Source organism: Leptinotarsa decemlineata, unplaced genomic scaffold, assembly GCF_025532065.1.
Source record: "Leptinotarsa decemlineata unplaced genomic scaffold, Ldec_3_MD MMD2_tig00026354_RagTag_RagTag, whole genome shotgun sequence".
Lineage (NCBI taxonomy): Eukaryota > Metazoa > Arthropoda > Insecta > Coleoptera > Chrysomelidae > Leptinotarsa > Leptinotarsa decemlineata.
This window is the reverse complement of record NW_027412702.1, coordinates 4,526,369-4,541,762: the sequence shown is the minus strand read 5'-3', so window position 1 is coordinate 4,541,762 and position 15,394 is coordinate 4,526,369. Positions and strand designations below refer to the sequence as shown.

At 32.2% G+C, this 15,394-nt stretch overlaps 1 protein-coding gene and 1 long non-coding RNA gene across 2 annotated transcripts in view; one reads left to right on the top strand and one right to left on the bottom strand.

The window, feature by feature from the left end:
• Nucleotides 1–5,093, bottom strand: part of LOC111502719 (uncharacterized) — a 157,860-nt gene extending 152,767 nt beyond the window's left edge. The window contains 1 exon segment of the mRNA XM_074184376.1: nt 4,694–5,093. The gene's annotated coding sequence lies outside the window, so the exon portion shown is untranslated.
• Nucleotides 5,094–5,178: 85 nt separating this feature from the next.
• Nucleotides 5,179–14,743, top strand: LOC141486430 (uncharacterized). Its single transcript, XR_012467834.1, has 2 exons — nt 5,179–5,728; nt 9,197–14,743. It is a non-coding gene; the product is annotated as an uncharacterized lncRNA (long non-coding RNA).
• Nucleotides 14,744–15,394: the final 651 nt, after the last annotated feature.

The window sequence follows — 15,394 nt, the reverse complement described above, 5'->3', positions numbered from 1 at the left end:
TTTATACATATACAAGGTCGAAAGAAAATGCAACGTATATAAATTATGCGGACGCAATCATTAGTCGATGTCATATTAATAAGCGCATTTTATTCATAATTAAGTTTACATTTTTGAAAAGGTGTTTCGATGGAAAAAACGAGAATAAAATCATGATGATCAACATTCGAGTGAAAAAGTTACGTAATAGCCGCAGGTGAGAAACAAATGTTTCCCATTGATATTATATAATTGTAACCGAATGTGGCATGACAAAAATTCTTACATTATTAACAGGGGTAATTATGCCTTTTCTTCAAATCGCATGTTAGTTCATGACCATTTAAATAATGAGCTGAGTTTGTCGATTTGAATACAAGTTTCTTAATCATTCCGCTAGATGGCAACGGTGGTGTAGAAATGTATCTGCGGGCTTATCGTCTTGTTACTTTTTCTACATGTTCCGGTAATGGATTGAAGCCCCGATCGGCGCAGATGTGAATGGTCTTGTACATAATACATAACTTGAATTGAAAGAGGTATTTTTATAGAAGAGATTAATTTTTAGGAAAGAAGTTTTGGCTTTCTGCTTCTCCATCTTTAAAATGTGGAGAAAATCTGCCAGAAAATCTCTCGAAACAACTACTTTCATATAAACATTGAACCGTGTTAGGAATCACACGTTAAAACGAAAGACCTCATTATTCCTTAGCTCGTACAAGTTTCTCAACTTCTGAGAGTTGTCGTTCGAATGGGGGCGACAGCTGATTAACGGATTACCAGATTTAAACTATAGGAAATAAAATAACTTAAGAAACAAATACTTTTATATGAACTATACCTAACTGAATCTAAATTGAGCAAAAAACCCTTATACCATAATGAACCAAATCAGTAAACAAAACCTCTCAGGCGAACTTGGAAATAAAAATATTAAACTCCTCCCACTGGAATATTTGTACACAACCCGTTTTCTATCTCAATATCAAAATTGCTTCACTTATCCACCATTTTGTATGTCGCATTTTTTGTGAATGTTACGAAAACTTAGACGTCTATTTCATTGAAATATATAGAGAACAAAAGTATCAATTAAAAGTATTGTGATTATTAGACATATCAAATCTCACTTGTAAATTTGGTAAATAAAAAATATATTCATAATAATAGGTTCAATCATAATGATAGGTTTTTGAAAAAGAATAGAGAGGTTTATATAACTTTGTAAATGTCACTTGCGAAAGTAAACAAGTTATTCTTGACATTTATGAGATGTTACTCCCCTGATATAAAAAAAAAATCAAAATAAATCAAGTATGAAGGGTATTTTATTGAATTTTTCCAGAAATCTCACTGCGTTCAAATATAATGAAGATAGGAATAGTATCCAACTTCCCAGTAACACTTATATTATATAAACCTTGCCTATTTTCGCGTATGGCTACATTTCGGGATACACCTTATTCTCGTTTTTCAAAAAAAATAAAGAAACTTCTAAAATTAAACTTGAATCTAATGAAGTGTCATTGAGTTCCGAAAGACATTGAATATATTGAAATTTTATGGAGTTTTTGAAAAACATATAGTACCTATGTTTTATTTAGTATCTATGCTAATTCATTCAATTGGAAATATTTTTTTATTGCTTAAAAATCATTGTCTGTCTGTATTTTCAATTGTACTCAGGAAACGTAGCAGTAGCAGTGTGTAAAAGCCGAATGGAATAAATTCACGTCATATCTAAATTATGATTGACATACTCAAACGGAAAAATGTTACCTCCACCTTCAACCCCCGTCGAATGACAGGGTCAACCCCCAATTTTATGAATGGGAAGTATACGCTTTTGATATATCGTTTGAAAGGTTTTTCCATTCTCTATTCAAAAATATTATCGCTTTTAAGTTTATTGAAACAATTATGATAAAATAAATTTAAATGATGTGCTTACCGAAATTCGATAAAACACATTCAAAACTTATTGCAAGCAAAGTAAGCAAAAACCATAGCAATGTTCTTTTTAGATGGTATCCTTTAAAAAACTGTAAATAATCTCCGTGGCAACGTTAGTTTAAAACGCCTTGTCAACTTGTTTTGTATGTTACAATATCAGTTGTCAGTGTTATAATAACAGTTTTACAAATGATCGGTTACGGAGATAAAACCTGAACACAATAGGAAGTAGCTTGCCTATTTCATGAGAAATTTCCTAATTTACCGCTCATATCTCCCACATACATCAAGTAGACAGGTATCCACTACTTTCAATGTTAGCCATACATCGATAGTAAACATATTGAAAGAAAATAAAATGCATCCCTATAAAATGATACCTACTCATGAGCTTATGTAAGACGATTTGTATACAAGAACTCATTTTTGTGAGCAAATGATGGACATGTTGGATAACAATATCATCCAATTAGAAGACGTTATGTTTTCTGATGAGTGTACTTTGTCTTTTAACGGACATGCTAATCAGCAAAATTGTTGCTACTGGTCAACGGAAAATCCTCACTGGATGAGAGACGAACACACGCAATACCCTCAAAAGGTTATTGTTTGGGCAGGGATCATAAGAAATCATATTATTGGTCCCTTTTTTATTGAGGGCACCATGAATGGCGATAATTATTTGGCACTACTTCAAAACGATGTTATTCCAAGTTTAGCAAATTTATATCCTGATCCAGGAAACCCACAAGTTCCAGTAAATATAGTATGGTTTCAGCAGGATGGAGCACCACCACATTACCAAATTAATGTCCGGCAATACCTCGATACAACATTTCTCAACATTTCTCAATCGAAGATCGATTGAATGGCCAGCGTGATCACCTGATCTTTCATCAATAGATTTCTTTTTATACAAAACTAAACCTTCAGATTTGAATCACTTGAAAGAACGAATAACGCTTGCGATTAGGTCGGTCACGCCTGTTATGTTAAATTATGTTAGAAGAGAGTTTTATTTGAGATTAGGATGTAGCCAAGACGTTCGCGGTGAACATTTTGAACATCTACTTCGTTAACATCCATAGTTCTTTTTCGTATTCTACATTTCATTACGTTTTGGATTACATTTTAGTTTTTGAGTGTATTTCATCGAATTTCGGTCACCACATGATTTTAATTTATTTTATCTTAATTGTTGCAATAAACTTGAAACCGATAACATTTTTGAATAGAGAATGAAGAAACCTTACAAACGATATATCACAAATATATACTTCCTATTTAAAACATTGGGGGTTGTATCTGTCATTCGAAGGTAGGTAGGGGTGGCATTTTTATGTTGAAGAATGTCAAATTATAATTTACATTTGACGTGTTTCGTGATTTTTTTAAATATGTACAGTAGTTAAATATGTGTAGTAAATAATGAATTTATTCCATTTGGCTTTTATACACTGTATAATTATTTGATCCTAGAAGATGTTCATATACAGGCACTCTGAATTATATTTTGTTTCGGTATTTCTTTTAGTGCTTTTGGAAAACCAAGATTCATGAATTATTATATTGAATCTACTACACATTCTTGTATTTCCGGATTATGATTTTCATCTGATTTCGATAGACTTGATACCGATAGAGTTGACCGAATTTGATATTTGAAAATACAACTTTGCCTGTACATATCTAAAGCTCAAACTCGTAGATTCAAAACTATTGAGCAAACCATATAATACAATCTCGAAATGAAAGTTAGTAATCTAATAAAAATTCAGATACAATAAAAACACTTGTTCAATTGATGACCTATTTATTTTGTAGAAATTCATATTACTTACTTTACTAATTTACTTGAGAATGTCTTAATAAACTGAAACCGGCCGTAACAAATAAAAATTTCAGTAGAAATTAGAAAAAAGTTATTTTCTCTATCCTATGCAAATAGAACAACTGAAGGAATTTATAATAAATGTATGTACTTCGATGAGCTCAGAAAAATTAAAACAGTTCGGAATATTTGATTATTCCTGGCACGCCAGGTAGATGAAGAACTATATCTACTCCTCTAGATATTTTACTTATCCATTTCACCACAACAAAAATGCCGTCTCTCGATGCGCGTTTCTCTCACCAAGTTAGCATCATCAAGAAATGCGCGCCGAAAGACAGAATTTCTGTTCTGGTGGGGGAAAAGTGTTTTTAATAGTTTCATTTCACGTCAGTAGTTCCAAGGTCCACCTATCATGTCATCTTAGAACAAAGGGTTCATTTTAATTTTTTATGATATCATGTTGAAGATATTACTCACTTCGAAGTTGTTTCAACTTCCTTAAAAATAACTATTTACCTGAATTATTCTGATTTTTATTGAATATAATTCGTTTCATGTATTTCAAGTTCACCACTGGAAAATCTGAATTTTATCTTGTGTAAATTTGAGTGACTCTTCACATTGAAATTATTTTATTAATTCCTAATTAACATTTGTCTCAGTTCATTAAATTTCCATGATGACATTTTTTTTCATTATATTCTCTTCACGAAATTGCAGATTATTACAGTAAGATTGAGAAATACCGAAAATGTGTACCGCCTGTGGTATGATCAATAATCTGATCTGATCTGATTCTCAAAATTAGTATTTATTATTAGGAATCCAAATCTATCCCAACAATTCACGGTAAGCAAATGATATAATGCCTAAAAATTGATAGAATGGAAAAGTTCTAAGTGAATCTAGTAACCACAAGAAGCTTACCTTATTTTTATGACCCATGACAATTCTGAAAAAAAAACGACTAATTTCGAACAATCACATATCAAATCTGTTTATCCGAAGAAAAAATGAATCTACGTCGTATCATGCTATCGCCATTTTGACGAAATCATCAGCAATAGATATTTATCCGACCTTCTCAAATATTTATCCACACAATTTGACGTAGTATAACAGTCTGTCATGACCTAGTCACGCTCTTACGAATTGATGTCTGTATCTGATAATTGAAGAAAAATCTCATCAGATTACCACTAATCATCAAACAATCAGGGTTGAAGAAAACAAACACATGTTAAACGTCACTATAACTGTTCTGTGGAAAAAATGCCAAACCGCTTCAACGTTTGAAGCTACACTAAAAATTATTTTTTAGATATATTTTTCATTGCAGAAAGAAACGAACTTGGAACTCTCTTATCAGTGATAAATAAGCTCAAATAAAAATTTACCCTGTTTTCGTTAGATTAGAGAAGCGAGGTTCGATAAAGGATTCAAATGACCTTTATTTAACATTTTATAAGTATTGCATTCAGATCTCTATTTTTGAAAGTTACTTTCTTTTCGATCTCTCTCACAATTATATACATAATTTTTCCGACTTATCGAATGGTAGCAGACTACAGTTGCTTAATCGGCTTCAGAGAGGGCGCTGCAATGGATGAGGTTATTTAATGACATGTGACAGGGAAGTGATGGAATTAGGAATCAATTGAAACCTTGAGTGATCAGTGGCAATGAAAAAATATATTCTTACCTTGAAAAGTATTCGTACTGTGAATATTTGTGTTTCTAGTGAGTTCATTTTGCCGTAAGATTTATTGAAACGTATTTTATTTGACATCAGGAAAGGACCTCTGTTGAGAGAATTTCATTTTCAATATATTTTACAATACGCAATCATATGAATTTGGTATAAATTATATGGTTTTTATAACCTTTTTGAGAAATTTTTTACCGACCGACCATATAATCTTTTTCCATGGAAGAAATCAAAATTGAACGGATTTTTTGAAGGTATTTACATAGTTACTTTTTGATTTTTATGAGTTTTTTTTCCTGTTTTACATTCCTTTTTTTCATTTTTTAATTTCATTGTTTGTATGTTGTTGACGTTTCACTTTGACTAATATTTTTATTGAGAAAATATACGTTGTTTTCTTTACAAAATAGAATTCTTATATTTTTTGAAATTCAGACCCATTGTTAATTTCTTCTCACTTTGTGATAACATTTTCCCTGTTCAACTGACATATTTGAATATTTTTAATAATTCACTAATTTTTTTCTCACGAGTATTTCTAATTTCTTCAAACTTTTCTGAACAATAATTGTCTAAATCTTCAACCTTCAGAATAGATAAGATTCTTCAAATACATTTTCGTTGAAGGGAAGATAAATATAATAATGCTATTAATTGAAATAAATCATTTATTTGCTGGCAGTACGTCAGCCTCAATGAAGGTGCCATATTATCAAATACAGTGGTCCTACAGTTTTCGAAAAATACTGATAATGTCTCATTTGTTGGATTGCTAATTCATCCAGAGACCGACACATGTCAATAAACCTCATGAAGTTCTTAATCGTCATGGAAAGCGAGAAGAAATTCATTATATTTCATTAGTCTTCAAGTGAGACAAATATTTTCTGAATAAAAATGAACAGTTAACACTGCAATTTTAATCATCGGAATCCAATTCACTAGCAGGCATGAACTTGAGTAATTGCTGGACCAAAGATGGAAAATTATTATTGCGGTTATCCACAAATTTTCGATTAGAATAATATCACTAGCCTGTTGAATCGCTATTCAGAAATCCTTTCAACTTTTCCGGTTACTATTGCGCTGCTGATGTGATTTACGAAAAAGTACTTTCTGGTATTGATTCATTGATGCAGTGAAGCTGCAATGGACTACGTTGGGGCCCTCGGTTTTTTATGGTTGGAGTTTTTTGTCGACCACACATGTGGCGTTTTAGTATTGGAAAATACTGATGTATCTTATATTATTGTATATTCTCTTAATTCTTTTCATGACACACATTTCAACGATTTTGTTCCCTGTACTACTTTATACAGGTCCTTTGTTAGCTATTCATTATAATTTTTAGATTTACTTGTGATTGGCAGACAATGCCCAATGCCCCACATTAACATGGTACATTCTATTTGTTAGTTTTAGAGCATTAAGATGAAGATCATATTTTAGCTGGTAAACCCAATTGGTTTAATCGATTCCTCTTGATGTTTGATGTAAGTCATCAGTTTGTTCTTGTAGATAGAACAACCATCGGATATCAATTCAAGGTAACCACTATTGAAACTGTTTTTTATCCACAAAATGAATAAGAAATTGAATTGAAGGGGTTATGTTTTTAGGAGTGATTAATTTTTTGGGAAAGAAAGTTTTTGGCTTTCTACTACTCCATCTGATACAAAAAAAGGGATGAGAGAATCTTCCAAAGAAAGGAAGGAAGTAATCAATTTGAAACTCTATACATGAATGTGTAGATCATGCAAAGAAGTAACTTTCAGACACAAACTGAGTAGAGAAAAGTATCTTCTGTATAATTCAGTGTTCATATAGAAGTATTTGTTTCGAAAGAATTATTTTCTTTCGTGTATTCAATGTTTATATGAAAGTAGCTGTTTCAGGAGAATTTTCTTTAAGTTTGTGTCTGAAAGTTACTTCTTTGCATGATCTACACATTCATGTAAAGAGTTTCAAATTGATTACTTCCTTCCTTTCTTTGGAAGATTCTCTCATCCCTTTTTTTTGTATCAGATGGAGTAGTAGAAAGCCAAAAACTTTCTTTCCCGAATAAGAAATTGTTCCGGGATTTGCAGTTTCAATTGAAAATTCCGTGTGATTTTAGCTATATAACAGATTCATCATGTTCACTCTATTCTCCTAACTTATCCAAAACTAATAAGAAGTGGGATGTTATGTTTCCAAAAGCAGAGCCTGTGTGAAGCCGTTCAGGCTGCAGCCTTTTCGAAACTTGAAATATTAAGTTTGGTTAATGAAACGTTTATCCATCGTATCCCTTCTACCTATATAATTTCGAATAATTACATTTTACTTTATTATCTTTCATTCGATATAAAACTTTAATATGTGAAAATTTTCCCGAGAAATACTTTTTTTGTCTAAAAAATGTAATATGTTTGTTCTTCGCAAACTTTTCAGGTATGAGAAATTTCGCCGTAACAGGTAAAGTAATAGGTAACTGATATGAGAAACCTAACATCATTTTTGATTGAAAAAACATATAAAACCTTTTTAGGAAGAGATTTTTTCCCGTTCCTTAAAATTGTTATATTTTCCGATCATGAAATTAATATTTATGATTCTTGTAGTATTAAAGCAGTTTCTCAAAATGTGAGGCTCAAAAAACGCATTTATCTGTCAAATTGTTGCTACCAAAATAGAGGTCAATATATGAAATGACTTTATAAGCAGTTTATAACAAATTTGAGCCGTAAATTTGGCTTATTTTCATCTAAACGGGAAGAAATTGGGTATGCCTCATATATAATGAATAGCAATGCTTAACGACAGCAAAGAGGTTTATTTTGAAGATTCATATCCCACTGGAAAACAATCTTGACATTGGCAGTGGCTGTTTTCATTAGGTTCATCGTTTTGTTTGTTTATTTTACGGTTAACGTCTGGGAGTTTTACTGTCGTTATCTGGCGGAATTACCTTCAAAGATACTAGTTCTATACACAATAGAAACAAGTCCAGTCTCATTTGTTTACGATTTGATGAATCAAATTTGATAGGAACTGTTGATAATACTAAAGTCACATATAAGAAATCAGTAATTTATTTTCCTTTATTTTTGATCTCAAAAGCGTCGTCTCCTACGGTCATTAGTCTTGTGTTCCGTGCAATCCTTGTTACTTTACTTGTTAAACTTCCCGGCAGCCATGATAAAGGTGAAATGCATTGGTACTTCAGGAGTTGTGAGTCTGTACAAATTGTCCTGATTTTCGTTAGTAGCAAGGCATGTGCACTATTTCGATACTCAGAGAATAATCCAAAATTGCCAAGATAAAACTTGGTGATGCCTTAACACCTTCTTCGGAAAAATCAATGAGCCAAAGTAATGTAACAGCTGATTCTGCAGGTTTAGGGATCTGACTGTACTTCAAGAAGCTTCCAGAGTAGTTAGTAAGCTACAAGCACCCAACTATAATCGGAATGAGGTTTGACTTGTCTTGGGTGATCCTTCATCTGAAACATTTGGATTCTCTACTCCAAAGCTATAACCTCCGCATTGCAAACGTCAAAAAACACCAACAAATATTCGTATCCTATGATCTCACGGTTCAATCTACATTTATTGGTTACAGCTTGTTATTCCTGTATCAATATTAATAAGAGTCGGCCTATGAGATGTATTTATCTTCAGACACTGAAGAATAATTGAATAAATCATAAAACCATATGAAATCATCCTCGGATGCATTTTCAGGAAGCCATATAAATGAAATCGATATCAACCAAGCAGTTGCTTCAGAAAATCTTGCTGAAACGAGCAAGAAAAACTGCATTACACTTTCCTTTGGAAATTCCGTATGCCAAGATGAGATGAAGGATGAACATGGTTTGCACACATTACCTACATACGTGGAGTTGTCAAAAGATGACATACATTATTTTACACTTATGAATTTGTAATTGTTTTGCTAGTGTTGTTTTGTCGGTGTGTTTTTATGTTCATTTATTTTATTGATTTTTGTCATTTGTCGTTAGTCTTTCCATCCAAATCGTTTGTCAATAAAAGACCTAACCCCTCTCTTGAGGAAAATAGCATTCCTTCTGATCAAAAGACAGGGGAGATCAATCATATGACTAGTTTTTAGCTATGGGCTTCCTTTACTTTTTTAACATACTGTACATTTGGGGATAAGGATATATTTTTTCTGTATAGAAATGAAAACTGACAAATATGAACGTTTCGAACATGCTCCACTCTTTATACTGTTTTCAAACCCTTTTTGATACATAGGATTTAGTACGTCTGGCGTAAAATTAATTTACTGAAAAACCTTTTCCACACCAAAACAAACAACAATGAAAGACAATATTTTTTCTGATGGGAAAGAAGTGTTCTCAATAAATTCAAAACTGTTCATTTAAAATAGTCAGGTGCAATATCTTCAGTTCATTTGCTGAAAAGGTAAACTCTCTATATTCTCTATTTCGTACATTTTAGGTTATAGTAGCGATTTGATAGTTACCTATTTTATTTTCTGAAAGTCTTCTTCTAGATTTCAAGAATGAAAATTTAGAAATATACAAACTTATTTAATTTGTTTTTCAATCTTCTCATTGCAGAAAAGAGAACTTATAGCCTGATAGCACCGGATGATAAAATCAAATGAAATCAAATCAGTTTATTTCCAGAGACTCTACAGCATGTAAAAAATCAATTATACTAAAATAGAGAAATTCACAATACAAATAAATATATATACAGTAAAATGATTAACGGGGTCACTCAGTCAAAAAATCAAAACTCTGCTCTACTTTGCCAAGCTTTCGCTTCTAATGGGAAGCTTCTTCATGCCCTATAATTTATGGAGTTGTGGATTTTTTGCCATTGAATAATATTCTTACAGTAAAACCGAGTGAAAAACTATGAATTGAACATTGACGAAAGTATGAAAAAATATGAACAGTTGAGTTTGAACACTAATATTATTCAATATGGAACTTGAAAATATAAATACATAATAATATAAAATTGAAAATAAAATTGTTCTGTCAATCTATTAGAATCTGTTTAAAGTGGTAAAAAACATAGAAATTTTCATTTCTCTTTTCATTATTAAAATCTGTTAAAATCTATTTTTTCGTTAACCAGCTGTTAGAGATGTACTTATGTGTTTCAGATGTATAGGAAGAGATAAGTTTTATAATATATTCATTTATTGACAGCAGCAGCAGAAGTTCGTAAAACCTCAATATATTTCAATAGATATGGTGATTGATACTGATCACGAATATTTGTATAGTTGTACCTGGTAAGAATGAAAATGTCTGATGCAAAATTTTTTCGAATAAATATACAATCTTTGCAGTATTTTGAGAACAGGAAAAATGGTTACGGGCTGCAGTTTGTTTTGCATAAAATATGAAAAAATCACTATACTTTTTCACTGCTGCTAATTTATGAGAAAACAATTATTCACTTGTGTTGGGATTTCTCTTCATCAATCCTACAGGTTTACCTTCTATTGATTCGTTTATTATTAGGCAATGATTTGCGAAATCATTAAGCATTTTCAGAAAAAATTATTCAGCTGACTCGCTGATAACCATGCTATCTGAAATTGAATTTGATTATGAAATTCCAATCATTCAAACCAATTACGAATACGGCTGCTTGAACTTCATTGTAATAATTCGGAAAATATTTTCTGCAATCAAAGAATGAAAAATATTCTGCACAAAACTATTTATTACGAATCATATAAATATTTGGTTCTAATTTTGAATGGAAGTACACTAGTCTGATAGTTAAAAACTCAGAAGATTGTCAGACCACAAAGTATAAATATTATTTTCATTCCGCCATTGGTTTTTTCCGTAGCTACTGGGTAAATATACTTGTGGGCGTGGTAAATATTTATAGTTCTCCGAATGATCGGTAAGAGCTTATTGGAATTTATATATTTATTACAAATTTAATGGTTATCAATATTAAGAGTGTTTCCTCACTATGGCTGATTGATTTCCTTCCAAGTTACGTTTTTGAATTTGATTTACTTTATATGCCTTATAAATTCGGACCAATCCGGTATGAATTTCTGAAAATTTTTTGTTTATTTGGAAGAACTATAAATTTTGAGTTTTCGTCTTTCTGAAAAGTCGATTAGTTACGAAAACACTCTAAATTTTCGTTGTGTATTCAACTCATTTACTTCAGTAATTTTTTTGACAGTTCCTATCAGTAAATATTACTGGAGTTTTTTCCCAACACCAAACCGTTATTTTAACACCTCCACAAGTGTTGCGATCACCAAGTGATCACCTTCAGAAATCATAATTCAATTAATTTTGTATCATGTAATATATTATAAATTATTTACTGATCAACTTCTAAGGCGAATTTTTCAGTTTGCCTTAGCAGATGTTTTGTGGATATAGAATTTGATAGCAAAAGATCGAAAACCCAAAGAAAGCAGGAAACAAAAGTTTAGGTGATATTGCTAATTCCACTGAATAACTTGGCATCCTTAAACGTTTTCATTTTGTTCAATTGTAGCAGTAGTCGCTGTAATTTCTTAAATCATAATTGACGAAACCATATTGAATATTTTCATAACATCCTGTATGAATGCAACATCGTAAACGAGTGTTTCAAACTCCTCTTTGTTAACTTGCTAATAATAAGTATCAGGCCTCTGATACACTGACCTAGTCTGCAATAAATGGTTACGTTACAGCTCTAATGACAGTGTTATTCGGGGAACCGGTATGAATTACCATCAATAAAGTTATGTATATATTGTGGCTTGATGTAGCGAATGAGGAATTCTGTTGGTAAGTGTGGTGACGAATCTGGACTGTACCGTCTCGTGCATCCAATACTCGTAACAAAATAAACATTCATATTGGTGTAATTCTCCATTCATATATAGGCTGCGGAAAATACCTCCTCTTCTCGGTATATTTCTTTTCTATAACTAGTTTTACTTTTTTGTCGTTCTGAGTTAATTCTAAACGAAGAGTATATTGGAAACTCATATTTGAATGCGATTAGAATATTAAATGCTGAAGGTTCGAACCCTAATTCAGTTTCTGTCACATCAAGGGAAATCTCGAAAAGTTACTAGGGCTCGGCCATAGTACCCCGCCGAGTACCGATTCCCAGCGCATTAAGGAATTCAAAAGGAATGACGGGACAAGTGTGCTGTCGTCAGTAAAGCAATAAATTAGATTCTTGGCTTTTTACAATAAAATACAATAAAAAGAGGGATGGAGAGAATATGGATCACTGGGGAGCACCAGCGTTGATGGTAAAAGTATCCGAGAGAAATCTATCGACGGCCACCTGCCGAAAACGTTTTTTCAGGAAGCTGGAGAGCCATCCACAAAAATGATCTGACAAGCCATAGCACCGAAGTTTGGCCAGCAAACCCTTATGCCATACACGGTCAAAGGCCTTAGAAATATCGAGCGCAACAGCTCCTAAGTCTCCATGTTTCTTGATTGCGTTATTCCAAGCCGCAATTATTCAAGCCCAAGCTGGAGGGTCTCGAGCCTAGCTGAGCTCTCGAGCGATTTCGAGCTCTTTCGAAACATGAGAAGGTCCTGACTGCTTTTCACCTTTCAGAGACACATTTATATAAAAAAAACGGGTATGGATGCCCTCACTAAGTGCAACCAGAGAGTCCATCTCCGCTTTCGACCCCTTAAGGATTGCTTTTTGCCAAACCACCAAAAATTCATATCATAGAAGAAGCATCAGAGCTGCTAAATTTAAAACCTTCTGTATCGAGTAGCCTACCATGAGAAGGTCTTGCCCACTTCACGTTCTCTTTGAGATAACAAGTCGTTTTATCTAGCAAAGAGGCTCAGTTCGGAGTTTTATGTTTTCGACGTCAATAAACGAGGAATGTGTCATAAGTAAGGTCCAGCCCCCTCTTTCCCTCCCTCAAGGGTAGAATTTGAAAAAACTAGGTATGATCAATGTTTGGCTTTTGACTCTGCAGAATATAAATTTCAGTTGAATTTTGCTTCATCTCCTATGGAATTAGCCACAATGAAACGACTCGAAAAATTATTTGAAATTTTTCCTAAATCAATTTCCTTCGTCCCGAATTTTTACTTTTCTAATGGCTGTAAATTTCGCCTTTCAAAGTAAGGCTGGTCTAAATTTCAAAATTATAATTCCCCTCAAACTCTTTTCTTTTCATCTCTTAATTTACAACAAATAAACTCAATAATATATACAATATTGTGAAAATGAATGATCATTATTACTATCCAAACATCGAATAATGATAGAACCTAACAAACCGACCGTTTATATCTGTAACCACGTCTTTTCTTAGAAACATTTACCCGTGAATTCATAAAACATCATGTATCTCGTAGATTCAGTTGCGAATCTAAATGATAACTGTTTCTTACTTTACGAGAATATCTAAATAAATCAGGTTATATGTATAAAAGCTTTTCGTTCAGCATAGAAATTCACACGATAAAATGTAACAGCTAAACTCGTTTTACGTATTTTTGTTTTTATTTTGAACTGTTCATGCATTATATAATACTTTTTCTATTCCGCTCGCAGATATTATTTATTGGAGATATGTATCGGAGAAAATTGTAATTTTAATTTGAATACATTATAAAATGAAATTAATTAACAGTCGACTTGTTTTATATGGCGTTTGATCTATGTTAAAGTAGCGGAAGAAAGTGTGTTTCCCACGATGAAGGCACAGTTTCTAGAGAATTCGTTGTGCACTTTTTCCGTATCAGCAGTGTCAGTTTTTGAATATTTTTTTTTGTGTACTTGATACGACTGATCTCATATTATAGTCTCCATGATTCTACTTTCTTCAAAATAAGCACTGCTCCAAAACACCAAAACTGCAGCACTCTTCTCGAGGCGCATTTATCAACAATATTAGCGCCTGGAGGAGGGCCTTAGCCTAATTTCCAAATCTAAACCTCATCTATTTATATCTAACTGATTTTTTGGGTATAACTTGTTGGAAAATATTCTCCTAGATGTTATCGCTGATTTTAACAGTGAATGTATATAAAAGTAAATAATGATCTGTTTGGAATATGGCCTATATCAATAAACTTTTTGACAAAGTCATATTTCCGAATTTTCATTTTCCATTATTTTGTTTTCAGAGTTACCTAACATTTGTTGAAATGAGCAAGCAGTTTTTTCAATCCGTTAGTGTTCCTTGATTCCGCTTTTTGTTTCAAGTTTTGTTGAAAGTCATTTTTTAATTCAGAACAATAAAATGCAGTTGATATTTTCTGAAAATCATTTCTGGATGAAAAGTCTCCAAAACAATGGAAGTTATCTTTTTCTTAAAGGAACTATACAGGGTCTTTAGCACACTTTATATAACAATGCCTATATCCAAATTTGTTAGTTTTCGAGATATTAATTTTTTTCTGAAAAATTTAACAGTTACAGCACCACTCCGAACAAATCATAACTCATAGACGGTAACAGTTGAAAATGTGAAATTTCACAGAATCACACCTTAAGCATCAAGTCATGAACAGGTCCATCGAATTTTTTCGAAAATAATTTACAGGGTGGTCGAAATTTTTACCTAAAACATCGAGAAAACTGATGAAACATGATTTTTTCAAATGGAAACCATACACTATTCTATTATTTTTGGATACTACGAAAAAAAAAATTCATGAAGAATGTCCTATACCTAAAATACACCCCTGGCAAGATATATCCGATTTTGGGAAATATTTGAAATATAATCATTCGAAGCAATACCAAACCAAGAAAGCTTTGAAAACAAATGAACTTACAACAAATATGTCAAAATTTGATGCGATATAATTGACGTGTATTTCGTAGTTTTCTATTTGTGTGCAAAATGTCTCGTTTGGGGTATTCTAATGAAGATTTCCTGAATTTGATAATCATTTATGGTGAATGCAATAA